Here is a 19,199-nt window from a genome sequence, read left to right as displayed (position 1 = left end):
TTCTTCTGAAGAAGTTTAAATATGGGATCATATTTGTAGGTAAGCTAAAATATGAATTGAAAAATATAGTTCAATCTTTCTAAAAAACCTTAAACTTCTTTTAGTGTGCTTGGAGGTGACAAATTTTGAATGGCCCGTATTTTATCTGAATCGACCTCAATCCTTCTTTCACTGACCATAAAGCCTAGCAACTTTTTTGACCTTACCCTGAAGGTGCACTTAGCTGGGTTCAACTTGAGTTAGAATTTTTTCAACCTCTCAACTAACGTTCTAAGGTTAATGACATGATCTTTGTCTTTTCAAGATTTTAAGATTTTGTAATCATATCATCTATATATACCTCAATCTCTTTGTGCATCATGTCATGAAATAGTGTTACCATGGCTCTTTGGTATGTTACCTCAGCATTTTTTAAATCAAAGGGCATGACTTTATAGCAAAATATTTCTCACATGATCACGAATGTGGTTTTTTCCATGTCATCTTCAACCATCTTTATTTGGTTATATCCTGAGAACCCATTCATAAAAGAAAATATCAAATACTTGGTCATATTGTCCACCAATGTGTTAATATGAGGTAAAAAAAGGTTATTCTTTGGGTTAGCCTTATTCAAGTCATAATAATCTACACACATTCGTATATTTTCATCTTTTTTAAGAACTAATACAATATTGGCTACCCATTCTGGATATGTGGCCACTTGTAAAAAACCTATATCAAACTATTTTTTCACCTCTTCTTTGATCTTTAGTAATATTACAGGTTTTATTTACCTCAATTTTTGTTAGACTAGTTTATAGTTTGGCTTCAAAAGTAGTCTATGCTCTACTATTTTTGTACTAAGCCCAGACTTATCCTAATAAGACCAAGCAAACAGATATACGAATTTTTAAAGTAGATTGTCCAATCATTGTTTATCTGTCAATGAGAGTGACGTGACAATTTTAACCTCTTTCTTATTCTCCTTATCTCCTAAATTCACCAATTTAGTTGTCTCATAATAAGGCTCAATTAGTTTACTTTCTTACTCAATCAATCTCATTAGGTTTGAAAGAATAACACATTATTCATAATCATCTTCGTTATCAAGTGCATCAGTGTTAATTGATTTTTTAAAATTAACTCTTTGATCATTATCATGATTATTTTTATGTTCATTTAAGAACTTGAAATTGAATGTAATGGGATATGTTGGCAAAATGTATGAAAAAATGGAAAAATAAAAAAAATAGAATAAATGAATGAAAATGCATTTTTCATAATATTTATTAAAATAATAATAGATAAATGACCCAAACAAGAAAGACCACCCCAAGACCTTGGGCATAAGCTATTGGGATGTTCAATTACATGGAATCAGTATCAAGGATAACAGGTATTTTGATAATGCTCTAATTATTCAGCTCATAATTTGGTGGACAAAGACAAACTCATGTTTCCTTTTTATACCCACTTTCATCTTCGATCGCATGGATGGATAACTCAGTAAATGTTTTCTCTATGCTTAGTTTTGAATCTTCTTTCGTATCTAAGTACATGAATCCTCTAGGCCTGAAGGTCTCATATAAGTGTGGGATAATCATTATTGTCTTGTAGCTTGTTTTCCCCTAATTTCCCAATCTTCTGTTTCATAACCAAGACCCAGTCTCTCCCTGTTATCCATCGTCATCAAAGGCTCCCTTTCTCTTGTAAGTTTTTGCCCAATCCTACTATAAGATACTAGCCTTTGTTGATGACCTGACACATCACTATTTTTGAACATTGTGGGCTTTTAGGTCCCTCACCCATAGAGTTGACTAACTCAGCATTGTCAAAGTTGACATAGGTATGACGTTAATAGCAAAACTGTTGTTGATAAAAACTTTAGCTATAATATGACTCTTACACTTGATAGTGATATGCAGAGCCTTGGTGCTTTCCTTTTCTTCTGAAGAAATCTCATTATCACTAAATGAAATATAGTTTACCATGATCAGGTTTTCAGCTAAGTGATTTAAATACTTAACAAACATATTATGTGCCACATATGCCTGATTCAACACTTTCAATAAGACATTCTGGTGTGGTTTCAAATTTAATAATAATGATAACAATGAGATTTGTGCCAGCATCTTATTTAACTATTCCACCATCGAGTATTCATTGTGTTTTATCAGCTTCAGGAATTTACAAGCCTCTTTTTCTAACATCGACTTTGGGCAATCTTCTTCAGGTACCACTTTTGGGTCTTTTTTTTAACCCTTTCTAACATTTTTAAAGTGTAGCATCTTTCACTTCGGGTGATGCCCCTTACAACAGTTATATTAACAGCATTAGACTTAGAGACATTTTTCTCTTGCCCTTAGACTATTGTATCATAATCATATTTCATGGCATAGCCCTATTGCTCTCATAAGAGAATGAAGCAAAGACTTTAAAGGTTACTGGTCTGAGAACATACTTGTCTATGGTCGACTTTAGCCTATCCCTATAATAAATTATTAACGACCTTAGAAATAGTTTAGGTGGTTGGTTAGTCATAGACACTTCAGCATTCTTTGAACCTTTCTTTTTTTTTATAGAATTCAATCTGATATGAATCCATAAGCTTTTGTATCTCTTGACAAAATTGCTCTCAAGCTTCGATAGAGTGGCTAGATACCACACTATGATACTTACAGATTTTTCTTGCTATATATACCCCATGATAAGTGTATGGACTCACTAGCTATATCATATCAACTTTTCATAAAGCATCAATAGCTGACTAAGAGGGGTCTTAATTTTTGTCACTTTTTTTTCAGTTGACGATCCTACTCTTCACTTAGAGCATTCATATTGTGATTTGGTAAAAGATTACTACTAATGTTTGTTGCAGTTACCCCTATTGTATCAAAATTGATCATTTTATCATTGATCAATCGTTGCACTTTATGCTTAAGAATAGTACAATTTTCAGTGAAATGGCCAGTAATCTCATAATGATAGTCACAATGGACTGTAGGATCATACCACTTGAGGTAAGGTGGCTTAAGTGGTTTCACTTTACTAGGAGCAATCAAGTGATTATTGTAGAGCTCATGGTATAATTTTCTATATGTCATGAGGATTGGATCAAATACGAGTTTTTCGTGAGTAGTTTATTGCTCTTGTGAACCACCTATTGGACTGGTAGGATGAGTTTGAGGTCTCAAAAGAGGTTGAATATTAGAATTGTATGTGGTAGCTAGAGGCTTGAAAAAGGGTTGATAAGTTTACGGGTAGGATGGCTGTGGATTTAGTTGATATGGGTACGAAAAAACATTATTCATAGTGAAATAATTTGAAGAGTAACCCTATGGTGTATAGGGCTGATGACCCCTAAACTATTGTCTATCAAAATTCATAGCTTGAGCTTCAGTCTCTTTCTTCTTTAGGGCTCTTTTAGTTGATGCCTCTCTTCCTTCTAACTTGTCATTCTTGATGGCACTCTCAATGATTTCATCAGAGATTATCATATCAGTAAAATTTTTTATTACATTTCTTATCATCTTTTCATAATAGAGAGATTTTAAAATGCTGACAAACAACACTATAGTTTTTTTTCAATTAGAGAAGGTTGCACTTAAGAAGCTACATCCATCCACCTTTGGGCGTATTCCTTAAAGGACTCATTTATCTTTTTCTTTATGTTCTGTAAAGATAAACGATCAGAAGTCAAATCCATGATTTACCAATATTGACTGATAAAGTCATGGGCTATATTACTCTAAGAATGGATACGAGTTTTGTCCAGTTGACATAACACCTAGCGATAAAGCCTATAAGGTTATCTTGAAAAATATGCATTAGTAATTTTTCATTGTAAGCATGAGCTACCATCTTCCAACAGTACATGAAGATATGAGTCTTTGGGCATTTCATACCATCATATTTATCAAATTTTGGTACTTTAAACTTTAGAAGAATAACCATATCTGAGACTAAGCAAAGCTCAGTAGTATTGAAAGAACCATAAAAATCAATCATTTTCACAGTCCATAACCTTTGTTCTAACATACTAATCTTTGAGTCTTCTTGAGATTTAACTTTTGTCTTTTCTTTCTCTTTTTCTTTCAGTTCATTCAGATAAAAAACTTGAATCGATTTTACTATATTTTCAGTAAAAACATGATTCACGTAGCTGTGGTAATTCTTAGATTAGAGGTTGATGGTATTTTAGGATATGTGAGATATGTGAATTATTGTGGTAAGACCTCTTGTGTATATTGGGCTTGATGTGGATCAAAATCAGGTGGATATAGAGGGTCGACTACTTCTTGTGATAGAGGGCCCTATTGGCTTATGTTCTCTTCTATCCCTTTTTCTTTGTTTAACTTGTTGAGAGCATCTAAAATCTTACTTAACTCATTTTCAAGCTTTTTTGTGCCTTTTCTATCTTTTCAAGTCAATGAGAGTTTTCTTGCTCTATTTATCTAGCTCTAGCTCTTGTGTTGTATCAATGAGTAGGATTTTTACTGGATGGAGCTATCATTGAACCTTGAATACCATAATTATTATTAGAAATTATGTGCTCTATGTTTGGATATGCAAATGTATGCATGAAATGTACTAATGTTTGCCATATCATCATTATTGATAAAAAAAATCTCTATTTGAAACTTTATTTAATAAAATTTCAATATTACATCCTAATAGAGTCAAAGCAGTATTTTAAAGTCCTAAACATCATCATTTATTTCTAATGCCTCTTTATAAATTTTTTAGCTTAGTGGTAATTATTTTTTGCCTCGTCTAGAAAATCAAGTAATTGTCACCCATGGGTTCCCATTGGTTACACCACAACCTTCAAATCTTTTATTTTTTTTTCTATTTTTGATGCTTTATCTACAGCAATACATAACTGATCGAACAAATGCCTTAGATGCCTTTGTTTTTCTATGCACATGTCTTTTCATAACTCATTCTGTTTAACTTGTCTCCTGTATTCATCTGACAAAGCTTTTACTTGTATATGTTGATTCACTATTTTTGTAGCATCTGGCTATGTTTGTGTCCCCTAACAATAGCTTTTTGTTCTTCTTTCACCATTGCTTTTAGTAATTCATTTTTCTTTAAGAGTCGAGCAAGCTCGGGTGTGACTGATGAATGTGTCATGTCCAGATCATTGAATAAGGCTTTCCACTGATCTTTATACTTTGTAAGGCTTTGGATTTTCAACTCTTGAAGTCGTAAACTCTCTTTCATTTCTAACTTCAATCGCTTATTTTCTTATTCTAACTCGTCTTGCTTGGTTTGGAGCTTTCTCTTAGTTGTTTTCACTTTAAGTAAAATATCTTGAAGAATGGGCTTTGGGGAATGACCAACTGATTGTTCTTAAGGAAACACCATGTTTTTACCCCTCCTTGCATGTCACACACTATATTCTAGGGTGATGTCATAAGTAAACCTTCTTTGGTTAATCCTGATGGTTTGCTTTCATACCTTTTTGATCCTTTCGACCATTCAATATGCCTTTTTATCAATGAAAAAGAATTTCCACTAGTTAAGTCCATAAGTTTTTGGAATGAATTGTTCACATCTAGATTATCTTCTTACCAAAATTAGGGCATAAATAACAGCACCCCATAGGCCTAATAAGAATACCCATGACTGATTTCCATAACTGTATAATAGTGTATCATGACGCATCTAAGGTATTTTCCAAACTATCCCTTGACTATCAAGGGCTCGAAAGTAGGGAATCCATTCTTCTTTTGACTTTGCTTGAGGTCATGTGCTACAACAAAACTCTTTGATAGGGATGCTGGAACGAATGTGTGATTTACGAAGCTGACTTTCTTCACATTTAATGTGATTCTTCATCCATACATAAAATAGCTATAGGCGTCCATTGAATCGACCTTTACCACTTCTGCGGTAAAAGTTTAAAGAACGAATGGTTTCTACTAAAATAGTTAGTGCTGCATTGACTTAGTATGCTAACTGATCAACGAAATCTATCACTGTGACATCGACATACCCGATGACTTTTGAGAAGATCATCAGTCCATATAAAGCTATAGCCATAGCCACTAACCCCTGATCATCATCTATATGCCTCTAGATGAAATATCACAAAAAAACTCCATGGGATAGCCTTAATTTCACTTTTTATCTTGACACATGCATCGATTTGAGACAAGCTAAGTCCAAGCATTTGGGCTAGCTTTTTATAATAGCCCTCTTTGTTGAACCAGTAAATCTTGTATTGGTTTGACAAATCAAAGTAAAATAAGATCATATATTCTTCAATTATAGGTACCATATCTGTTTTGTTAAGATGAAACATCTATAAGAAGGATCTCAAAATTGAATGATAGCTATAATCAGATTATTATCCATATCCATTTGAAACAGTGGAGCTATGTCTCCGTATTTATTCTCAAATGTCTCCTGCCTTGTTCTACTCATGCATTCTTAGACACTGCTTAAGTCTACTAGATCATTTTGCTATAACTCGAGATAAACTTTCTCGGGTAATGATGAGATAAAATTTTCAGGCAAGCAATTTTTTTATTTTCTTTGACCTTCCTCTGACTTGATTTTTAGTTAATGAGTAGACTTATAATGGATTGATGTAGACTTTGATTGCATTTATCTTTCCATGGATGTAAGTGGGAGATCTAATTTATCAATAATTAATATGTGGCAAATATTTTTTATATTAGAATGATGCAAATGATAATGTTAAAACATGATCATGAAAATAATGCATAGAATAAAAAGATATGAAAATGTTAAAACATGAGGATGGAAATGATGCATAAAATGGAATGATATGAAAATGGTATAGATACATAAAATCAAACAAATAAAATGGTTAGATAACAAACTGTTCCTTTTTGTATCCTAATTTTGGGTTATATCTATTGATAGGTAGAAAGGGTTCTATCTTAAGGTTGGCCTCTTAGGGCTGAACTATATGCAAGGTTAGGAGATTTTGACCACTAAAAGGTTTTCAAATTGTTTCTTACATAATTACCCATCATAGACTAGTAAAACAGTCCAATCTTCACCCATAACAGGCTACAAACGGAAATGATTCAATCTGAGTGGGAGTATTTCGCTAGTTATTACGGAGATTATCATCTCACGAGAGCATAAGTACTTTACTCTCTCTTAAAAGGGACGGATCCCGGGTATAGAGTTCATGTAATGCAAATGCATGTGATAGTGTGTGTGAAGGAACATATAGGTTTCAAGCCCCAAAAATCAAATAAGAAACAAAAAAAGAAAAATGTTAGTAAACAAATAATTTACAATTTAAAACCATTAGATCAAAGGATAGGATAAATTTAAAAGTTTATGGCCTAACTCTCTAGCACTTCTCAGTGAAGTAGCCAAATTGTTATAATATATAGATTCATAAATATATAGCTAGATTTAACAAAATGATAGAGTCGTCACTAATCTTTTTTACTAGGTGATTGGCCACCTAAGGAATCTATCCTCTTAAAGAGCTCCTAAGCTTGACAAAAAGTTTCTAAAAGAATAAGTTCGGGTCTACAAACCATAACAGGGTTTAAAAGTTCGGTTACATGTGGGAAAGGTTATAGCACCCCCACATGCCTATTCGAATGATGGTATCGTATTTTTTTAAATTTATCCTAAGGTATTAAGTCTAATGGTTTCAAATTTTTATGTTAAATATTGAAAATAATTCATAAGATTCTTCCATCAATCTAGAGAATTCTTAAAAATATTTTCTCACCTCCAAAGTATTCAAGAATCTCATTTGATATCTTGAAGAGACTTTGTCGTCCAAAAAAGGTTTAGTTATTATTTTTGTCAAAAATATATCTAATTATTCCATAATTTGAGCCAAATTAAAAATATATTTCTTTTTTGAAATTTTTAAATTTTTTACAATTTGGGTCTATTTAGAAATTTTTTTTTTCGAAATTTCTAAATTTTTCACTATTTAGGTCTATTTATAAATTCCTTTTTTTCTTGGAAATAAAATAATATGACAACTATTTTTATTAAAATTTCATCTAAATTATTCCATAATTTGGGATAAATTTAGAGTAAATTTTTCACCTAAAGATTTATTAAGAAATTACCATTTAAAATTTCTAATAATCTCATCATTGGGTAATTATCACATATTTTCAACCCAAATTTTTATTTGAAAAAGAATACAATTATTTGTATTGAAATTTCATATAAATTATTCCATAATTTGGGTCAAATTTAGAAAAATATTTTCACCTAGAGATTTCTTAGAAATTTACCATTTGAAATTTCTAAGAATCTCATCCTTGGGTAATTTGTATTTAATGCCAAAATTTTTATATTTTTATGTTTTTATTATTTTTATATTTTTATATTTTTTAAAAAATATTAATTATTGTTATTAAAATTTTATCTAAATTATTCCACAATTTGGGACAAATTTAGACAAAATTGATCACCTAGGAATTTTATAGAAATTTACCATTTGAAATTTTTATAAATTTCATCATTAGATAATTAATATTTATTCAAAATTTTATTTTTTTATTAAATTAAATCATGCTAAAATAATAAATAAATAAATAAATAAACACATAAAATAAATAAATAAAATAAAAATACCAAAGAATGGCTCGGCTTGAAGTAGAGAAAACGGCTCAAAAACATGGCTCAGGGGGTGTGCGTCTCGGCTCCAGTGATTGGCTGACACAAGGGTCAATCGCGGGTCTTGATTGGGTTGGGTTGGTCTGATGGCAAAACGCGTGGATCCTTTATGATTTATTAATGACAAAACGACATCGTTTTGTAGTGGGTATAGAAACCCGAATCTCAGCTTTTTACCAAAATTTCCCTCTTATTCTCTCTCTTCTCGTTTCTTTTCTATCCCCTCTCTCTACAAAATTCCAGAATCCAATTGAATGTTCTACAGAAAATTGGGAAACAACGTCGAAAATTGAGAAATTACGTTGAAAAATATGAATCTTGTGGAAAAATTGATCTAAATATGGATTTTTAAAAAAATTTTCAAAATAAAATTTGTCCAAAAATTCTAAAAAATTTCCTAAAAATCTTAAGAACATTTCTGCAACTTCTAAACACTTTTTGCTTTTGTTTTCTATTTGTTTTGTGTGTGTTTACGTTTTATGTCATAACCTATATTTATAGGTATTGATTAGAATAATTTCTGTTGATTCTTTCTTTGACTAAGATAAGATTATCAATCCTTGAGTCCCAGTCCAATCCTACCAACCACAATTCAAGGCAAATTTTTTTTTTCATTATCTTTTAAAATAAAATTTATATTAAAAAATTAATAATTAAAATAAAATTCAAAATAAATAACTCAAAAAGTAAAAATAAAATTTAGCCAATTTATCCCATTTGAACTAGACCAATTAATTTAAATCTGAATCAAATTAGATGTCTACATTATTTATCAAAATTAACATCTAAAGGTTTATATTTATTTTCATTCAACTTTTTCTTTTTCATTGAAATGGAGATATTTCCTGATCTCGGCATGCATTTGATGACACTCGGATATTCAAGGCTTGAAAACCTGTACTCTAATGAGTGCCTGGGGGTTAAGCTTTGTATATATCTCAAGAGTTTTGGTGTGGGGTCGCCATAAAATGTCACAATTAATTGTTTCACCAAACAAACTGCCAGTCTATAATCGAAAAAAATATATACAGAAGAGTCCAAAATCTAAGAGGAATTTGAGAATGAAAATTTTGTAAGTGGTGGAGATTCAATCTTAATTTTGTCTGAATTCATTTATTAAAGAAGATCAATAAATCATTTGATTAAACCTGAATTAAAAAAAAAATCAGGTTGATGAAGCAGTCCTCAATTTTATGAGTGAATTTAATTTAATTTAATATTAATTTTATTTAATTATATTTTTTGTTTGTTTGTTTAATTATTCAATGATTTTTTATATATGAATGTAATTATAATTATAGTTATACTTATAACTTGTAATTTCATTAAAAAAAAAGATATTTTCGTAGCCAAGAAATTATTATTCCCATTTTATCAATATTACTATCATCTTGTGTTATGTTTTATTTGGCCAAATATCTTCTGTTATGTGTAGTAATTATTTTTTCACATGCCATATATATTGCGTCTACCAAATCTTCCATGACTATGCGACCAAAACCAAGTAACAAAGAATAATGCACAAGAGTACAAAATAGTTATAATCCATTTTGCCTAACAAGAGAAAATTTTTTTTTAATCCAAAGAGATATTTAATTTATAATCTCAAATATTTAATTTGTATTCACCGTGTTTACCTTGAATTTATTATGTGGGTAACCATCGGTTTAAGCAAAAATAATTTCCCCTCTCAACACCAGACATCTTGGATATCTTTTATCCCGTAGAATGTACTTCTAATACTCTTTGTTTGCTTAGTTATTATTTTTAAGAAATTGTGTTGGAATATAAATTTCATTTTGATTAATTATTATTTTTTAAAAATAATTATATAAATCAATTAAATAAAGTTTATAATATTATTTATGCTCACATAAGAAAGTTACATTTAAAATTTTTTTATTTAGCATTTTTTAAAAGATTCGATTAATAAGCAAGATAAAGCAATTTTTTTAATTTAACATGCTATTCTCATCAAATTTAAATAATACATATTAATTATAACTTTAGTTACCACGGTGCACATTTTTAGCTTGTAAAATTAAACACGTTGTAATTCTTTTATCTATCACCAGTACAATTGACCCTAATTTATCAATATTTTATTTTATTTTATTTTTGCAGTCAATTAAAATATTTAATTTAATTAACCTAAGCAAATAGAACTATTAATGAATAAAGCGAAAATTTGATTGTCTAATTAAAAAAAAAAAGAAAATGAGGGAAAATAAAATAATGGTTTCTTTTGCGAAAACAGAAAAAGTTGTGCAACCTTTTTTGGCATTGCATTGCCTTCTTTTTCCCAACCGTTTCAATTTCAAAATTCCCAGTCGCAGTCGCAGGCTACCAAACAAACCCAATCCGGGCTATCCCCCCGTCTCCATCGACCCCCTCGGTCATCCCCAGTTAATGATCTCATCAAATCAACACCCGTCACAATCTTAAAACGAGAACACACGTTTTAGAGACACGAGCGTTTGTCCCGCCATTAATTTTTGTCCTTCACGCGGCTATTAATGAGCCTTCCAGCATTAATTCTTTAACGTGCTCGACAGATTCAAGAAGAAAAAAAAAAAAAAAGCAAAAGAGAAAATTAAACAATGAAGAGAAACTACCAAAAACAGATTCAGAACAAAAAAATTAAAAAATGTAAGTGAAAGAGAGAGAGAGAGAGGATAAAAGTTTTAATTATTTCAATTTCATTAATTTTGAATTAAATTATCAAAATTAAATTAATTAAATAATATTATTTTATTTTTTAATTGAATCAAATTTTTTAATTTAAAAATAAATCGATTAAAATTAATTTGATAAACTTAATTAATTAAATAAAAATATATTATATTAAATTATACTTAAATTCTTAATTTTTTATATTTAAAATAAATTAAATAAAATCATCTAATAAAAATATTTAAATATCAAAATATTAAATTAAAATCTTTAATAATTTAAAATGAAATAAGTATATTTTTAATTATATATAGGTTTTATTATATTTTAATTAAAATTTTAATTAATTTATTAATTTGATTTAAAAATTAAATTAATTTACAATTAAAATTTTTTATAAATTATTTTTGATAACTGAATTTAATATAAATTAATTAATCAAATTAAATCAGTTTAACTAGTTAATTTAATTGCATTAAAATCAAATTACCAACAATTTAAGAGAGAGAAAAATAGAAAACCGCCGTAAATGCGAAGTTCAAGTACCAATCTAGGAGAGCCCATAAGACCCCTTTCTTCACTGTCAAAAGCACTCGGCCACATTTTCCAAATCTGACATTCCACTCTCTTCTTTTCTCTCTGGCGTTTCCTTTTTTGTCTTTTAGTTTTTGTAGATGTTTGATAGGAGGTAATGTGGAACTCGGCGGAGAACGTTTTGTCCAGGTCGACGTCGTTCAGAGAGGATGATGATGATGATGAGGAGAAGGCGCTAAGCTGGGCGGCCTTGGAGAGGATGCCTACGTACGCGCGAGTTCGAAGGGGGATATTCAGGAACATGGTTGGTGACTCCAAAGAAATCGACGTCAGCGAGCTCGAGTCGACGGACCAAAGGCTTTTACTGGAGCGGCTTGTTAACTCTGTGGATGATGATCCTGAACGGTTCTTTGATCGTATGAGGAAACGATTCAACGCATAATGCTGGCTACTTTTTCTTCTTCTTATTTTTGAAAATATTTTATTTAATATTCTTTTAACTTAAAAAAGAAAAAACCAAAGAGAATTTCTGCTTTGTTTTGATGTTATAATATTGACAAGAATGGAATTCAAATTTTCTGGATTTTTTTTTTCGTTTTTTATTAAAATTTGACAGTAGTTTGACTGTACGGTTTTATTTTGAACGTGGGATTTATTTTTAAAGAAAAAATTTTTGAGTTCGTAGAAAATTTGTAATGATTTATGAAATACAAACACCGTTGTTTTTTCTATAAATAAATTTTTTTTTTTTTTTTTGGAAATGAGGAGCTAGAATTCGCATTTCTTCTAAAAATAATTTCAGCATTTTATTTTTAATTTTCTCGGTTGACATTGGTTTTTTCTCTTAGTTTCTCCTCTCGGTCGTCACTCTTAAATTTTGCTATGGTTTGTGGTGTTACAGAGTAGATGTGGAATTCCCGAAGATTGAGGTTCGGTTTCAGAATCTAACTGTTGAATCTTTTGTCCATGTTGGGAGCAGAGCATTACCAACCATTCTTAATTTCATTTTCAACATAGCTGAGGTAAAATCTGAAACAATTAATCCCTTTTAAAGTGCACCAACTTTCAGATATAAAGCTATGTTCTTAATGGGAATGCCAATTTTAATATACTTAAAAATGTGGGTTTCAGGCTTTTTTGAGACAGTTGCGTATATATCAAGGAAGGAGAAGCAAGTTGACTGTATTGGACGATTTTAGTGGGATTACAAGGCCTTCAAGGTGTGCTTAAATGGAGTTTTTATTTACTATTTACCCAATGGGTTGATACTTAATTGTGTTGAAGTGTAACATAATTTATTACACTTCTATAATATTTTGCAGATTAACGCTACTATTGGGTCCTCCAAGCTCTGGAAAGACTACGTTACTGTTGGTTCTGGCTGGACGCCTTGGAACTCATTTGCAGGTACTTGGGTACTTGGAAGATTCTGTTGGACTTGTGGTCAGTAAGAATTATTTTGGCCAATATTGGAGTCCTAGATCTGAAAGGAGGGGAAAATAAAAAGAAAAAACCGAAGTCTATTTGCGTTTTCAACCATTTACGTTGTTAAGTATTGATAAGATGGTAGAATCATTGTCTGTGAAATGGGTATGAATATCGGTCTGAATGGATCTCTGTCATTTTGTGGGCTCAGGTTATGTCGTTGGGAATGTGTATATATATATATATATATATATTCATTAATTAACATTAAGAATCAGGATTCTAAAAAAAAAGAAAAAAAGTAAGAATCAGGAGTAACATCATCGGGTAAGAATGTAGCTAAAATCCCAATCAGCTGGATGTCAATCCCACTTAACTGGACATAATTGGTGAAAATTTTAATGTGTAAAACTCCCCATCATCCTGTGAGACATCTGGTTATTGACTAATATTTCGTTTATGATTCCTTTCTTGTTATTCATTGTATTTCAATTGCTTTGAAGATTTCAGGGAAAATTATGTCTAATGGTCATGGACTAAAGGATTTTGTTGCGCCAAGGACGTCTGCTTATGTCAGTCAACAAGACTGGCATATGGCAGAAATGACTGTGAGAGAAACACTTGAATTTGCAGGATGGTGTCAAGATGTTGGATTTAAATAAGGTAAGCATTGAGAAATCATCTATATGCCCATAAGTCATAATTGCTTGTTGCTTATGCATACTTGCGAAAGATATGCTTTTGGAACTGGCAAGAAGAGAAAAGAATGCTGGGATAAAACCTGATGAAGATCTTGATATCTTTATGAAGGTAAGTGTGACGGGTTGCCAATATTACTTGGATTATTATGTTTTCGTCCTATTAATCATTATGGCTAAAAGTATTAATGGTGAAACTTTTTAGTTCTAGTCACAAGATTTGGGGGGAACAGGGACAAACCTCGTGGTAGAATACATCATGAAGGTATTCTCTAGATGCTGACCACTCCTTGATGCATGTCCCATTCTGCTGTCATATAGTTTTTAATACTTTTTTTTGGCCAGATAGTTTGAAAACCTTAAATGACACATTTTTCTTACTAACTGCACTTCAAGAAGACCCAATATTCACTTTAGCTCCAAAACCTTGAAAGCAATTAAACAAGTTTCATGTTGTTGGTTAATTGTGTTTATGTATGAAGGTGTATAACTATATTATTATTTATTAGTTCCAAAATTTATCATGGAGTAATCAGCTGTATAGTTTTATGTGGATAAGCTTGAAAATCTAAATTGCTATGTGCATCATATTCTGAATACTATCTGGTTATTTACAACTTCAGCTAAGAGTGGGACTTCTGTGGAAGTTACTGAGAAAAAAAACAAAGCAGCAGAAAAAGGAAAATCTGGAAGAAGGAAACCATCTCAGTATATGATGTAAAATTTTATGTTATGAAGGGGACCACATTTCACCACAATTCTTCCACTTCATTCTGATTTTGTTGACTGATCCTGGGTTCTTCTTCCTCCCAACGCTAGCATCGAGTAACCTTTCAAACATTCATGTGGCATTGGAACGTTGTCTAAAGTTTCAGCAATTGGTTTTCCATTTCAAGTAGCTTTAACTACAATGTACGTTGCTTGGTTAGCTTTAGGAAAAATAGCCAAAAATAAATTCGAAAGTTATTAGATGCTTGAAGAATTTTAATAAGAAAGACATCTTATAATTACATGTAAAACATAGTCAGGTAGTTGAATATATGGACCGGGACAAGTTTCTGCAAATTTAAATGTTGAATTTATACACCACAAAAAAGAGGCATGAAATAGCATAGATTAGGGTTTTTATGGGTTTGTCAAATAAATTGATTGATTTTCTTTTACTGCCAGAGGAGGAGGGTCAATACCTATTAGCTAAGTTTACTTCTTAATGATTATTCTGAAGCACTAAAATTCATCTGACAAAGATTTTAGGGTCAGACATATGTGCTGACACATTGGCGGATGTGAAATGCTTAAAGGGATATCAGGGGGCCAGAAAATATAGCTTACAACAGGTTTATGCTATGTACATTTTTTTCTTCTTGCATACTAAGGTGCTATTTGCTTTTGATTCATGCTGATTTGGCAGAAATTTATTTCAGGTGAATTACTAGTTGGACCAGCTAGGGCGTTGTTCATGGATGAAATATCCAATGGGCTTGATAGTTCTACTACTTATCAAATATTAAATATTTGAGACATTCAACTCATGCACTCGATGGGGCTACCATAGTTTCTCTAAACAGCTCCCGAAACTTATGAGTTTTTTGATGATTTTATACTCTTATGTGAGGTTCAGATTGTGTACCAGGCCCCTCAGTAACACAACCCTTAAGTTATTTGCTTTTATGGGATTTAGTTGTCCTGAAAGAAAGAACATGGCAGACTTCTTGCAAAAGGTATGGGGCATAGAACTTGTTATGTGAACATATAATCTATGGTATTGTATTCACTCAAGTTTTCTGCATGCAGGTTTTGTCAAAAAAGGATCAAGAGCAATATTAGTCTGTTCCTTTCCGGCCCTACCAATACGTTCCTCCAGGAAAAATTTCCAAAGCTTTCCACTCGTATCAAACTGGGAAGAATTTGCATGGGGAACTAAGCATTTCATTTGATAGTGGTTATAGCCATCCAGCGGCACTGTGAACTTCTTGCTATGACATGAAGAGGAGTGAATTTCTTAAGACCAGCTTTGACTGGCAGATGCTACTGATGAAACGAAATTCATTTGTCTATGTTTTCAAATTTATTCAGGTAAGTGCTGAAATTTTATCTGTCAAAATGCTAGCAACACTTCTAGTGATTAGGTTATGTTAAGTTTGGGTATTGATCTATTAGATCAGCTTGTTTTGTCTTTTATCTTTCTTTGATGCCAACCCATTTAGAGCTGAAATTCCACCAAGATTTAATCTGATTTATTATTATTTGCTTTTGCTCTTCAGCTTTTTATGGTTGCCTTAATCACAATGAGTGTTTTTATGCGAATGGCACTGCATCATAATACAATTGATGATGGAGGATTGTAGCTAGGGGCACTGTATTTTTCCATGGTCATTATTCTTTTTAATGGATTTACAGAGGTTTCAATGTTGGCGGCCAAACTTCCCATTCTTTACAAGCATAGGGATTTGCATTTCTACCCGAGCTGCGCTTATATGCTTCCTTCTTGGGTGCTAAGCATTCCAACCTCCTTGTATGAGTCTGGTTTCTGGGTGGCAATTTCATACCATGTGATTGGTTATGATCCTAACATCACTAGGTAATTTTGCTTCCACTGAATTTTGGCATCTATTCTGGCAGTTTTGAGATTCAATTGTCATTTTAATTCTAAGCTTTTCAGATTTCTTCGGCAGTTCTTGTTGTATTTCTGTCTGCACCAGATGTCTATAGCTCCTCTCCGTGTGATAGGATCCTTGGGTAGAAATATGATAGTTGCCAACACCTTTGGATCTTTTGCTATGTTGGTGGTCATGGCTCTTGGAAGTTATATCATTTCAAGGGGTTAGACAGACATGTTTGCCGTGTATAATTTATTTTTTTTTATAGTTGCTGGTGCTACATGATTATCTACTCTTCTTCAATCTGACAGATCACATCCCTAGCTGGTGGATCTGGGGTTTTTGGGTTTCTTCTTTGATGTATGCTCAAAATGCAGCTTCTGTTAATGAATTCCTTGGAAATTCCTGGGATAAGGTAACATCATTAAATATTTATTATTGCATTATGTCATCATGTGGCAATAGTAATAATTTCTGGCTAAGAATAAAATGAGGGGCAATAACCATTGAACAATGGTTGATAGTTAGCATTCGCGTGTTGAGTTTGCATTTGAATTCTTGTGATTAATGGGTGAGGTAGAGGTGTACTTTCCATTTCTTTTTAGTTTTTCCTACATTATAGTGTTATGATGATGTCATGGCCATGCATGCCTGAGCTCTTGACAATGGTATTTTAGCACTCCATCTATATATTTACCTAGACTTAAGCTTGGTTGCTTGATGTTTGTGTCTCATTGTTACAGTCTCCCCCTTGTTGGGCTCCTGGTTTGTCATGTGTGAATCATGTTCTGATTGTGATATGATTCAAGTTGGAATTGAGCTTGAATTTGTATTTCGGTAGATTGACTGTGTAATAAGCAACAAACAGTTGTTTCTAAATTGAGTTACAGTTTTAGTATTCTGAGTCTTATGTTGAAATTTGAAACTCACTGTACTTACTTTCCTTGCTTGTAGAGAGTCAGACACTACATTAACTTCTCATTGGGTGAGGCACTGTTGAGAGCACGCAGTTATTTTCTGGAGAGCTACTGGTATTGGATTGGTGTTGGTGCTTCGCTTGGATACACAATTTTGCTGAATATCCTATTCACTGTCTTTCTGGCTAACCTTAACCGTAAGCTATCTTGGTTCTATTGAAAGTTTGTCAATTATGAACTTCCTTTCTTACATTATAGTATATATGGTGTCAATCTAATTAATTTTTTACTTTGTCATTTATCATAGCTCTGTGAAAGCAACAGGCTGTTTTCTCCAAGGAAGAGCTGCAAGAGAGAGACAGGAGAAGGAAGGGTGAAAATGTTTGTTACTGAACTGAGACATTATTTGCAAAATTCAGGCTCACTATGTGGTAAGTAATAGACATTTTAGATCTTTTAACCTTTTCAATTTCCATGTCAGTGTGCGGCCAAATATTTTAGTTGTCTGTTCAACAGCTGGGCAGGAAAATATTTCAAGCAGAGAGGCATGGTTCTCCCATTTCAACCACCTTCTATGTCTTTCAGCAATATCAGTTACTTTGTAGATATTCCTGTGTTATATACTATGCTTAATTTTCCTATGCTATTTGTTTTATGGAAATACATTGATTAGTTAAATTCTTATCTAAGTATCTTTTCAGGAACTGAAGCAATAAAGGATAACGGAAGACAGATTGCAGTTGTTGGTCAATGTTACTGGAGCATTTAGACCAGGTTTGCTTACAGCTTTGGTCGGTGTCAGCAGTGCCGGCAAAACTACACTTATGGATGTTTTAGCTGGTCGAAAAACTGGTGGGTTATCTCAAAAAGCAAGAAACCTTTGCCAAAATTTCAGGTTACTGTGAGCAGAATGATATTCATTCTCCTTTTTTGGTTGTTCTGGAATCACTTCTATTCTCTGTTTGGCTTCGGTTTCCATCAGATGTTGACTCGGAGACACGAAGGGTAATCATAAAATATCTCTCTTTGCCATGTTGTAGTTGACAGCATGGTTTATCATTATAACTTGTTAAGGCTTGAATTTTCAGGCATTTGTTGAGAAGGTGATGGAACTTGTGGAGTTCACTCAACTAAGTGGGGCATTGATTGGTATACCAGGAGATTTATTTTTCGTATATCTCATAGAAATAAAAAAGACTTCTTTCACTATTCTTTCGCAGCTAGTTTTCAACCCAATTGTATATACAAAATTTCAATTATAATATAATTAAAAAAATTTTATATAAGAACATAAAAAAATTTCAATGTAAAACAAGTAATGGGAAAATCGATATTGTAGATCAATATGTAATTATATAAGAAAGTTTAAAGAAACAAGCTTTTGTATCATATACCATATAATGATATTTAAATTTTTTTAAAAATAATGTTTGATTTCAAATTATTGAGATTTATTCCACTTAAAATCAATATTTTTCGTACTTTTTATATGAACACACGATAGTGCTAGTTTTTCAATAAAAAACTAAATATGAATTAAAATTTAATATAATAAATTTTTTGAAAAAAAAAAAGCATGAAAGTGCTTAAAAAACAAATTTAAATCAGTAATTTTATTTTATTTTATTTTATTTTTATTTTAAGTCATCATAAGCCAACTAAAGATGGAACAATTTAAGCAAAATAAAGTAGTACTCAATTCAAATAGAGTAATGATGTATTATATATAT

The 19,199-nt window shown here is 31.6% G+C and overlaps 1 pseudogene; it reads left to right on the top strand.

Moving 5' to 3' along the window:
• Nucleotides 1-18,826, top strand: part of LOC111300843 (ABC transporter G family member 32-like) — a 30,048-nt pseudogene extending 11,222 nt beyond the window's left edge.
• Nucleotides 18,827-19,199: the final 373 nt, after the last annotated feature.

This window comes from Durio zibethinus, chromosome 18, assembly GCF_047325235.1.
Source record: "Durio zibethinus cultivar Kanyao isolate XHJ-2024 chromosome 18, ASM4732523v1, whole genome shotgun sequence".
NCBI classification, from domain to species: Eukaryota; Viridiplantae; Streptophyta; class Magnoliopsida; order Malvales; family Malvaceae; genus Durio; species Durio zibethinus.
The sequence above is the reverse complement of the archived record's forward strand: the minus strand, read 5'-3'. Positions and strand labels throughout refer to the sequence as shown.